This window comes from Zootoca vivipara, chromosome 12 (genome assembly GCF_963506605.1).
Source record: "Zootoca vivipara chromosome 12, rZooViv1.1, whole genome shotgun sequence".
In the NCBI taxonomy this organism is placed as follows: domain Eukaryota; kingdom Metazoa; phylum Chordata; class Lepidosauria; order Squamata; family Lacertidae; genus Zootoca; species Zootoca vivipara.
The window spans coordinates 16,383,371-16,396,328 of record NC_083287.1 but is presented as its reverse complement, the minus strand read 5'-3'; the positions used below and the strand labels follow the sequence as shown (position 1 = coordinate 16,396,328).

At 40.2% G+C, this 12,958-nt stretch overlaps 1 protein-coding gene across 2 annotated transcripts in view; it reads left to right on the top strand.

Annotated features, from left to right (window-relative positions):
- Window positions 1-12,958, top strand: part of RBMS3 (RNA binding motif single stranded interacting protein 3) — a 746,746-nt gene that overhangs the window by 132,892 nt on the left and 600,896 nt on the right. The window lies entirely within an intron of this gene.

Genomic DNA, 12,958 nt, shown 5'->3' with positions numbered 1-12,958 from the left:
GAAGGGAGGGGATGGCTTCATCTGCCTTGTGTCATTTTTAGACCATACTTTTCAGTTTGCGAATAATGTTGGCAAGAATATAATTCCCCCCCTCCTGAACTCTAGTAATTAGGACTTAATTTAATTTATAGCCAAGTGGCTAATTGGCCAGTTTATGATGCCTGGGAACTGGCTGTTTCTTTTATATGCCTCATTTGTTTATTACATTTCTGGTGTGGGGTGTGTGTGTATTTAAAAGAAGATACATTTCTGGAAAGAGCTGGGCAAGAAGTGGACAAAGAGCTCTTGACACGGGAAGTCTCTTGATTCCTTTTCCATCCACAACCCTTTCTGTCATCCCTTGGCACAGTTTGCCTTCCTCGTTACCTTGTGTTTGATGGGAACGTCTGTGAAAGATGGATCTGTTACATTAAAGTCTGGGATGGGAACTGGCGGAAAGTGCTACTCAGTCAGTGAGGAGGCAAAATAATTCTGTGGCAGAATCCGGAGAGAGAATTTAAAGTAAGTCTGCATGTTTGCTTCAGCATTTAGTCATGGCCAGGTGTTGTTGTTGTTTTGAGCCAGGTGTGGTCACATTTTATTACAGCCACACTCCACCAGAAAGACTTCACCTTGATCATGTCAATGCCTCTCCCCTTAAAATGGGCACCCCCAAACTTGGCCCTCCAGATGTTTTGGGACTACAACTCCCATCATCCCTATCTAACAGGACCAGTGGTCAGGGATGATGGGAACTGTAGTCTCAAAACATCTGGAAGGCCAAGTTTGGGGGTGCCTGCCTTAAAAAAAATGCCAGATTTTCTCCATCAAGGGAGGGAAGCCTGTGTCCCTCCAGATGTTATCCAACAAGTTCTCTGCCTCAATTCTGCATCCTTTCTGGAAGTGCCCAGATTCACACATGTGTCTTCTAAATTCATCTACGCTTTAAAAAAACACACACAACATTTTAAAATAATAATAAATTGAATTCGTTTTCTAACAGTTTCTTACCAGGATTTGCCTTGGTCACTGCTACAATACATACTCTGAGCTGATGAAATCGGGTAGCTCTCTGTTCATTAATATTTGTAGTTGTGGTTATATATTTATCCCAATCCACACCAATTGAATTCAACCCTCCTCTGTCGTCTTGTTACATAGTCACTGTATGTGGACAGAACCACTTCCGTCTATATTGTGAATATAATAAACAAAACAAACTCCCAGTGCACATCTATGTCGTTTCCTCTGTTGATTACAGAAATTGGCCATCTATTTTTGCCCTCCCTATGCTGTCTTCCAAGCCGTAGATCAGCTGGTCATTTGATATGAAGGGAATCATAATTTAGATATGTTTGTCAATGATTCTGCAAGTTTATGTACCGGTAGTATATATATTTTCAAAAGAACTCAATTCTTTCACTATGTAATTTTCAAAATCAGTTTTTTTTAAAAAAAGCATTTCATTGTAAAATTATCATTATCATCATTATCACTATTATTATTCTGGTTCTAAAGTACTTTCTGTCTTGGCACTGTTCTTCTAGTATGTTATATATTAGGTCAAGAATACCTGCACATCAGAGCCCTTTTATATATTCTATTAGATTCAAACCATAGCAATGGCTTGTTCTCTCCAGTGATTACAGCTAAGTCTGCAGTTGTTGAGAAACACTGCATAATGTTATGCTTTCTTTTTCCTTCTTTGCTTTTGCTTTTGTTTTTTTAGTACTTAGACAAATTGTATCGTATTGCATCTGACATGTTTTGTGGTAGTTGAACTTGATGTGTCATCCATCCTCCTAGCCATTCCTTTTTTCCTCTTGGCTTTCTTTTCCCTTTCCATTTTTAAAACTTTTCCAATATTGTTTGTTTTATAAAAAAAATAATAGAATCATAGTACAGTCGTACCTCGGGTTACGACCACCTCGGTTTGCGAACAGTTCAGGTTACGAACTGCGCAAACCCGGAAGTGTTTTCACCGCGCGTGCGTGCGCAGAAGTGGCGCTCGCGCGATCTGCGCATGCGCAAAGCGCGAAAATCGCGAAAATCACGCTTTGCGCATGCGCAAAATGGCGGCGCCCATTGCGTTCGGTTTACGAACTATTCGGGTTACGAACTGCATTCCGGAACGGATCGCGTTCGTAACCCGAGGTATTACTGTATTGTAGAGTTGGAAGGGACCCAAGGGTCATCTAGCACAATCCCCTGCAATGCAGGAATCTCAGTCTCCCATCCAATTTGAAACCATACCGGACCCTGCTTAGCTTTGCAAATGTGCCAGTGGTTTTATTGCTGCACCTCTCGTAAAGGTTTGCTAATCCAGCAGCCCTAAAGTTTGTGGCTGGTCATTTCTGCATATGGAACTGTTGCTCTACAGGGGCAGTGCTGCGGGAGAAAATCACAAAGTGTCATTTGTGTGGAAGCATACTGAGACATGGTGCTTGTGGGTAGCTGCACAACAGCAGTGCCTATACTTTGTTTTACCCAGGAGTGTCAGAGTGCAACCTCGCTGCTGAATTTGTATGCCACGCTTGGTTGTGACTGCTCAAGAATAATGGCCGTGTACAGTAACTTGCCCGAGTACTGGCATGTGGGTAGATTCGCCCGAGTGGCTTATCAAATCAAATCTAATGTAAGTGTGGGGAAGTAGCTCTTTATGCACATATACTGTGTATGAGCTGTTTAATCATTCATGGCTGAAAATTAGCCACACACCATTATTCAATAAGTTACATTAACAGCAGCCCATGTTTTATTGTACTCCCACAGCAGAACGAAATATTGGAACAAAGGCATGTTCAGGGATAATGTAGTCTGCCAGATAAATATGTATTTCAAAGGGGATACACCATTAGCAAATACTGTAGTAAAAAAACAAAAAACAAAAATAACACGAACCTATTTGCTGAGTTGAAATCCCTCCCCTCCTTTCCAAATAATGCAATATGGCAGGACTAATAGTCAGGTTGTATCTGGTGTGAAAGTATTTGCCTAGGGGGGAATTGCTCCATACACAGCCCCACTGCCAAGCACAAACACTTTGATTCGTCTTCAGTTAGTGTTCTTCATCACGTGCTTTTGAAATGTCAAACTATGTGTCTGGTAACATTTGGGGTCAGGTCCTGAACTTTTGGATTCTTTTTCCCTTTCTGTTTTCTCTCCTTTAATTACCATACTCTGACAGTTTTAGACTTTGCGGCAATGAGGACTAGAAAACTAACAAGGAATACTGGGACTTGCACACACGGGATGTAAAGGGGGCTAGGAGCCACATGCAGGCTGGAGACGGTTACTTGTAAGAAGAAAGGTCTTCATAAGTCAGGCATCCCCAAACTTCGGCCCTCCAGATGATTTGGACTACAATTCCCATCTTCCCCAACCACTGGTCCTGTTAGCTAGGGATCATGGGAGTTGTGGGCCAAAACATCTGGAGGGCTGCAGTTTGGGGATGCCTGTCATAAGTTGTGATACTTGTAAGGGGAAGAGAATACAGGGATCCTCCTCCCATCATCAAGAGCAGCTCCTCCAATAGCAGCAATGCCAGCTGGGAGGAGGAGGAGTCCAGTGAGGAAGGAGGAAGAGGGATGCAGGGCTCCGGTAACACAGAAGAGCCCCTGCTACACGTGAGGGAGGAAGAGAGAGAGGGGGAAAGGGGGGAGAAGGAAAACATGGAGCATAGACCCTCCCCCCCCCCGGTTCCGGAATTACGCAGGAGAAGGAGGGGAAAGAGGTTTGCCGTCCCGAGACTCTTATGCTGGAAGAAGTCGAGGGGCGGTCCATTGCCGGATTCTGCCTCAGACTAAGCAGACATGTTCTACACACCAGTTCCACTGTAAATAGACTGCACTAAATAAAACTGTCTAAAGACAAAAATGAGGAGCGTCGTTACTCTAGAGTAGTCGCAACAACAACCCCCTGACAATACTGAAATAGATCTTGTTATAACTGGCATTTCACTTGCAGCTCATCAGGAACATGAAATATTGTGATTTTTTCTTTATGGCCCTCCCTTCCTTTTCCTGGGCATTAGGAAACCATGGAAAGGATGTTGAAATTTTGGAGCAGTGACTAATCAAATTTTCCTTGAGGTGAATCCTTTAATGGATTTTAGTTGCTTTCAGAGACTAACGGCAATATTGATATCTAGATAAATATATGTTAGGGTCTGGTAGGAATTTTTACCCAGATTATATTACTAGACAGTGCTTTTGTCGCTTCTGTTTCTTTTCTTTTTGCCTCCCACTTTAGAGAATATGGTTTCGCCTCCTTTCATGAGTCACCTAGAGGTGTGAAGCATCTTTCTGCAGTACAGTACATGTTCTCTCTGTTTATGATGTATTGTAGTCTGGGTTACAAAGGCTGATGACTGAAGGTCTGACAGCCTTACCGTATGTGCCTGAGGGAAGACTAGAAGTTTTCTTGCAGATGATTAACTGCGGGTGGGGTGGGGTGGGGTCTCCAGAAATGCATTTTCAGCGAGACTTCCGGTGAAGGCGCCCTGAGAGCGAGTCACGAAAACTTGGAGCTCCGCGTTTTGCCGAGCCCAACTAAGAGGATAGTGGCGTTTAACGGGAGGGTGCTTAGCGTCAAAGCCCCCCCCTCAAACGACGAAAGTACGGGGGTTTCGTCGGAAAGAGAAAAAAAAGCGGCAAGAGGGACAGAACTCCGCAACCGGCACTTTTTGTGGAGGCGGCGGAGAGGAGTCCAGCTTTTAACTACAGGCGCCATTATCGCGACGCGGTAGACTTGCCCGGTAAGCGCTTGAAACTCACCGACTTAGAGATTATTAAGAGGGATCCCCCCCCGTGAAGGTCGAAGGAATAGAGCAAGTACAAACTAACCACTAAAGAGTGAAAATTTTGCAGCAGAGAAAAGCGCTGCCTAAGAGAACGATTGGAGAGGCGGGGGGGGGGGGAGACGATAAAGTCGGAGAAACACAGTATCGCCGGCTGAAAGAATAGCTACAATATCTGCTTGTGTCTAAGCGTAACTTGTAAGAGAATATCACAACTTGAGTTACAAAAAGGTTAGAGTGCTGAGCGCTAAAGAGATTATTAACACCGGGAGACCTTTTGGCTGTTATACGATCGGATTGGACTGTGATTTGTGGCTTGGAACTGCGTTTCAGATAAGGGGAGAAGAGGAGTGAAGAAGGGAGAGTTAAATAACATCTTGGAGGAGGAGAGGACGTGGCAGGAGGAGAGGGAGAGGAGGGGGAAGAGAGAAGGGACGGCATAGGATATATTGAAAGAAAATGGCGACCGCCCGCTTTTGCTAAAACGCTCAGACAAACATTGTTTGAGGAAGGGGGTGAACCTGGAGGGCTTGATTGGAGTGACATCTAGTGGCTGAACACCTTGATGACATCTAGGCATCTCACCCCCCCCATCTCACCATTCTACGACCTCCAAACCCTCCCCTGTGAAGACAGCTGTATCTGGAATTCATTAATTAAGATCCAAATTAGACGGAACTCTTTATATTTTTTCATTTTTATGTTTCCAATTTTAATCTGGGAACAATGACTCATTAGAGCCCGTGCAAGGAGATTTCCACAAAGAAAGGACTGGGGCTTAAAGAAAGTGATTAAGGTGAATCTGGAGAATCAGTGGATACCTGTTTCGGAAACATCAAAAGTTGGAAAAAAACGGAAGAACATGGGATCTAAAACTAGAGCAGCGACGGCAACGGCAACGACAAAACGCCAATCCCTTACGGGAGATAACGACCCGTTAGGTGATGTTAAGGATTTGATCACCGAAATGAATAAAACTCTAATTATGGAGATAAATAAAACTTTAAACGACAAATTGGATTCTGTTGAGGCTAAATTAGAGAATAATTCTAAAGTGATCTCAGAATTGACCGGCCAAATTAAAGAACTTTTTGGCAAGAACAAGGAAATGGAAAAGGCGGTGAAAGAGCTGAATACCAAGGTTAACAACCAAGAGGATAATATTAGTAAATTAACAACAGAGAGTAAAGATCTGAGGAGAACCCAAGAAAGAAATGACAAGGAGAGGAGAGATCTACTAAAGATGCAAGAGGAGCTGGCGGACCAACTAGCCCTCGTAGAGATGAGACAGAAGGAGCTAATTCTCCGTTTGAGAGGCGTTCCTGAAAGGCAAGGTGAAAGGATCGACGAGAAGTTATGCAAAGAATTGGCAGAATGGCTTGGTGTCAAAGAAGAAGATTTGATATTAGATGTGGACAAGATATACCGAGTTAGAGGGGACAGATCCAAAAAATTTAAAGGACCCGGGGACTGCCTCATATTTCTAAACTCTGGTCTGTTAAAAGACAAAATTCTCCAAAGGAAAAAACAGGGACCCTTGGTGATTGAGGGCAAATCGATTGCCATTTTTAAGGAGATTCCGAAACGATTTAGACTTAAGAGACTAAAATATAAAAAGTTGACGGACGCCCTAACAACGAAAGGGATTTGGTATGTGTGGGAATTTCCTGAGGGTCTCACTTTTACATTTAAAGACAGAAGGAAAACTATAAAGAGTGTAGAAGACGCAGAAGCCTTTTTGGAGAGATCAGGGAAAGAATTGCTAGGAGGGGGTGAGGAGGAAGAGAACTAAGATTGAAGTTAATTGACAAGAAAAGGTATGCAACTGAATGTAATCCTTAGTGAGGGGTGGAGGTGAGGTGATTATAACATTGAATTATAGAAGTTTGTGTAATAAGTTTATGTACTAAGTTTTCTTTATCCTTCTTATTGAAATAATAAAAGTCGACAATCTTAAGAAAAAGAAGCAAATTATTAAAAGGAATATCTATACGTATACGTAAGTAGGTATACATATAGATATATAGAACGACAACAACTTTAATAGTATAAAAGTAATTATGGAATTAAATATAGTGTCATGGAACATAAATGGGTTGAACTGTAAGAGGAAAAGAAATAGAGTGGAACATGTTTTGAAAAAAGGAAATTGGAATGTGATATGTTTACAGGAAACCCACGTGGTAAAAAAACACGAAAGAGTCTTAAGGAACGAACGATTGGGGATAGAATATGTATCAGCTGACAAGAAGAAGAAAAAAAGAGGAGTAGTAATATATGTAAAAGGGAATCTAAAATCAGAAAAGGTATTTCAGGATGAAGAGGGGAGGGTGGTAGGGGTGAGAATCTACACTCCGAGAGGGAAAGTAATAGTGATAAATATATACGCACCCAATGGATGTAAATCCAACTTTTTTCAAAAAATTGAACAAAATCTAAATGAGGTTATCGATGGGGAGGAGATAATATTTGTGGGGGATTTTAATGGTGTTGTATCACCAAATTTAGATAGATCAAGCAATACTAAAAAAGGAGGTAAGCTGCCGAAAACATTCTTCCAAATAATTGAGAATTACGAGTTAAAAGATATGTGGAGACTTAAGCAACCAACGGAAAGAAAATATACGTTCTTCTCCGAAGCTAAACAATCAGCTTCAAGGATAGATATAATTTGGGTCTCCACAGGTCTAACGACATTGGTTAAAAGATGTGAGATTATGGCCAAATCGGTAACGGACCATAACCCAGTGATGGTGCAGATTAAAGAAGTGAGGGATAGTATTAAAAGGTGGAGAATGGACGATAGGATGCTGGAAGATGAGGTCTTTGCCAGAAAATTGAAAGAATCGGTTAAGGAATTTTTTCAACTCAACATATCGCCAGAGGTAAACATAACATCTGTATGGGATGCTAGTAAGGCCTTTATTCGAGGATTGTATATAGAACAAAAAAGTAGATATAAAAGGGATAAACAGGCAAAATTAGAGAAATTAAAATCAGAGATAGAACTCAAAGAAAAGGAATTGGGGAGAAATCCGAAAAATGTTGATATAAAGACACAAGTTAAAATGCTACAGAATAATTTAAAACAGTTAATGGATGAGGAGATAGAGAATAGAATTATGTGGGCAAAACAAAGAACTTTCGAATTTGGAAATAGATCTGGCAAATTATTGGCCTGGCAATTAAGGAAAAGACGAAGTCAACAGCAAATTATAGCTATAAAGGATGGGGGTAAAATTAAGACCAACCCGGATGAAATACAAGATTGTTTTGTGAAGTATTATAGTAAATTGTATAAAGGGGAAAATATTAATAAAAAGAAATTAGAAAAATATTTAGACAAATTTAATGGAATTAGCATTAGGTCAGAAGAATTGGAGAATTTAAATAAGCCAATATCATATCAAGAAATAGAAGAAGAGGTAAATAAACTCAAATTGGGGAAATCACCAGGCACGGATGGCCTTTCAGGAAAACATTATAAAGTGCTGCAGGAGGAATTAAAAGAAGTGTATAAGATAATGGTAGATGGGATTTTAGAGGGAGGTGAATTTCCAAGAACATGGCAAGATACATATATTACCCTGATACCCAAGGATATAGAGAGAAAAGAGGAAATAGGGAATTACAGGCCAATTTCATTGTTAAATATTGATTATAAAGTTTTTGCCGGAATTCTGGCCAATAGGATTAAGTGTGTTTTAAACAGAATAATAGGGAAGGAACAACAAGGATTTTTGCCCCAAAGGAAGATGTCAACCAATATTAGGATTCTGTTGGATATGTTTGAATACGTGGAATGGAATCCTAGTAAGAAGGCTGCCTTTATATTTTTAGACGCCGAAAAGGCATTTGATAATTTGGCGTGGGAATTTATGAAGGGGGCGTTGGAAAAATTAGGAATTAAAGGAAGATTTATGGAAGGAATAAAGGCCATATATAGCAAACAAGTGGCGAGGTTGATTATTAACGGGGACATAACAAACGAATTTGAAATAACTAAAGGAACGCGGCAAGGATGCCCATTGTCCCCGCTACTATTTATATGGGCCCTAGAATTCTTAATAAAAGATATTCAAATGGACAAAGACCTCAAGGGTATATCGGTCGGGAGAACTGAGTTCAAAATACGAGCCTTCGCTGACGACTTGATAATAATGTTGGAAGACCCAGTGGAGACCCTACCTAAATTGAAAAGAAAGTTATTGGATTATGGGAAAGTAGCGGGATTAAAAGTTAACAATCAAAAAACTAAATTGATGATTAAAAATATAAGAAAAGAAGAAGGAGATGAAATACAAAAGATCAGTGGGTGGGAGATAGTGAGGAAAATTAAATATTTGGGAATCAATATTTCTAACAACAAAATGGAATTATTTGATAACAACTACGCTAAAATTTGGAGGAAAATAAAAGAAGATATGGATAATTGGAAGGGATTGAATCTAACACTTTCTGGCAGGATTGCCGCAATTAAAATGATGGTTCTACCGAAATTGATATTTTTATTTCAAATGCTGCCAATAAAATTAAAAAAAGAAACATTTGACACTTGGAAGAAAGATCTAAATAATTTTATTTGGCAAGGAAAGAAGGCAAGAGTACAATATAGATTATTAACGGATGCAAGAGAAAGAGGTGGGTTAGGAGTTCCGAATCTCAAACTGTATTATGCTGCATCTTGCCTGTGTTGGATGCGGGAATGGTTCATGTTGGATGACTTGGAGCTACTCAAATTGGAAGGTTTCAAAAACATTGGAGGTTGGCATGCACATCTATTAAAAGAAAAAAGAGGTGAATACACATCATTTACAAACCATGTATTTAAAAAACCCCTACTAGATATATGGGAGGAATTTAGATGCCTATTGGAGCCCAAAATTCCATGGTGGGCCTCACCTGTAGAAATGTCAGCAACAAGCAAGGAACCCAAAGGGAGTAACTGGCCGACATATAAAGAATTGCTTAGAAAAGTAAATGACCAATATGAGCTAAAACCATACAACCAAATCGAACAATATTGCCAAAGTTGGTTGCATTATCTTCAATTGCAATCGATTTTTAAAGGACATAAAGTAATTGGATTTGAGGACAAAAGATCAAAATTACAAGAATTATTATTGGAAAATCAGGAAAAACCATTGGCGAAAATTTACAAATTTTTATTAGAATGGGACATGAAAGATGAGATAGTAAAAGATGTAATGATAAAATGGGCTAAAGATATAGGGAGGGTAATCTATGTTAAACAGTGGGAGAAGTTATGGACTGAGGATATAAATTTTACAGCATGTATGACAATAAGGGAAAATATTTGGAAGATGGTTTATAGGTATCACCTTACACCAGCAAAATTGGCAAAAATCTACAGAAACAATCAAGATAAATGCTGGAAATGTAAGGAGAAGTTGGGAGACTTCTTCCACTGCTGGTGGAGTTGTAGTAAGATTAGCTCATATTGGTCAAGTATATATGAAGAACTGAAAAAAATGTTGAGATTTACATTCGAGAAAAAACCCGAGACCATGCTGTTAAGCATGATCCCGGAGAACATACCATCGGATAGGAGGAATATACTACTCTATGCGTGTGCAGCAGCTAGGATGCTGATCGCCCAAAATTGGAGAGGAGATAAGATCCCAACCATTCAAGATTGGTATTTGAAATTGACTGAATACATGACACTAGCAAAGTTAACCGCAGCGATTAGAAGGATATCCAAACAAAAAGTCAAAGAGGAATGGAAATATGTGGATGAATATTTTTATAAACAAAAAATAAGCACAAAATTAGTGATATGTTTAGATTGAGAGACACAAGAGAATAAGAAATAAGGTGATGGGAATAGAATAAGATATTTAATTAAAAAGAAAAGGAAAAGCTTAATAGAATATAATAATGAGAGGGAACCGATGACAAGTGTTTGGAAGTCATATCTTTACTCTACTTTACATCATACTTACCCTTACTTTCCTTACTTTTACCTTTCCCGCTCTCTTTCCTTCTCCCCCCCCTCCTCCCCCTGTCTTCCCTTCCCTTTTATTCTATCCTACCCCCCCCTTGTCTTACCCCCTCCTCTCCTTCCCTTATCATTGCCTTACCTGGGATCTTCTCCCCCCCCTCCTCCCCCTGTCTTCCCTCCCCTTTTATTCTATCCTATCCCCCTTTGTCTTATCCCCTCCTTTCCTTCCCCCATCATTGCCTTACCTGGGATTTTTCCTCTCCTCTGTCTTCTTTCCGCTCCTGCTTTCTTCTTACTTGGCTTTTATATTTCGAGCCTCTTGGTTCAAGATTATTTAAAAAAAAACTGTAAAGATCAAATCTCAACCATCGAGATTCGGAGGCCGACCTTATAACGGTACAATTCGAAAATACTGTTTATTTGTTATATGTATTTTGCTTTGTTTTTGTAACTGAATAATATGTGCTTTGTATGTATTTTCTTATGTATTTTACTTTATGTAATTTTATAAGTAAATAAAGGTTTTTCAAAAAAAAGAAAAAAAAGAAATGCATTTTCAGCTCAGAACACTTGGAGACCACCAAAAACACCTCTGGGTGTAAGATCATTGTCGTGCAGATACGGAAAGGTCCACAATGTTTGAAATTCACTTACTACAGGCATCCTCAAACTTCGGCCCTCCAGATGTTTTGGACTACAATTCCCATCATCCCTGACCACTGGTCCTGTTAGCTAGGGATCATGGGAGTTGTAGGCCAAAACATCTGGAGGGCTGCAGTTTGGGGATGCCTGACTTACTACATAGATGTCCTGGAATGCATAGAGAATACCCATTGCTATTGACACGCTTTCCTGTAAAAGGCATCTCAACTGTCTGCATGATTAGGGCCACTCAGACTGTAAGCAATTTCATACCTTACAGTCCCTTTATTGAGCAACACCACATGCTGCATAATGTTTATAGTTGCCCTTACATTAGAGAGAGAGAGAGAGATTGTCTAGTTATTCAACACTTTCATGTTATGTGAGTTAGAATTATAATGTGGTTTTCTGTTCAAGCTGCTTACTCCACAACTAACCGAAGGTTGCGGCACATAATATCAGCATCATTCGGAAGCTACTTCCAGTTTCATCTCATGATGGCTGCCTTAAAATGGCAAGCCATTCATGTGCATCTATTGAACAATTTTCTCCATGTCATCACATAATCTGAGAGACAGAGAGAGAGAGAGAAACTACCTTAGCAGTGGAATGAGGGTGGGAATTAAATCAATCTGTGATGAGCTGATTATTTTGTAGAAAAGTAATTATGGAGAGGTAGTTGTGTTACCCTGTTACGGTAAAAATAATAAGATGTGTTGCAGAACCTTACGTCTAACAAATTTATTGTGGCATTGACCTCTTATTGCATGTTGTGGTTTTTGGGTTTGCAATTTTTCTACTCCATTGGCATTTGTGTTTTATATCTGACATACTCAAGTGAGAACTAGATGACGAAAGTTTATGTCACACTCATCTTTATGGTGCCTCAGACTAGCAAGGACAGAAGAGTCCTGTTGGATGAGACCAAAGGCCTATCAAATCCTCCAGAATGCTTTTTTCACAGAGGCCAACTAGGTGCCTCTGCAGCCCAGTTAGGTGGGCTCTCAAATTTCAGCGGTGCCCAGTGCGTTGGTAAAATTCAGTTCAACTCCCCCAACCTCATGTGCTCCGTTCTACAGCATTGTTGTGGGACCCCCTGCAATGTGGCACTCACTGTGACCGTATTGGTCGTGTTACCCTAAACCTGCCTCTGGCCTCTGGGAAGCCCACAAGCAGGACACAAATGCAGAAGCCCTCTCCTTTTTTGTTTTGCCAGTGAGCTAGTCTGTAGTCTGTTATCCACGTACCTACCGGTAGGAACAAGCCTCATCAAAATCAGTAGGACTTACTTCTGAGTACACATGTATAGGGTTGTGGTTAACTGTTTATTGTCTATAGCAGAAATGGAGACTCTGTGGCTCTCCATATATTGCAGCATTGCAACTCCCATCACCCTGGACCATTGGCCATATAGACTCAGGCTCATGAAAGCTGGAGTCCTGCAACATCTGGAGGACCATTGAATCCCCAACTCCTGCTTATAGACTTTCATTGTCAATTTTATTGGCTTGTTTTTAACTGTATATAACTTTACTTGGCTTTCCCCTTCATCTATGCATTCAATTTATATCCTG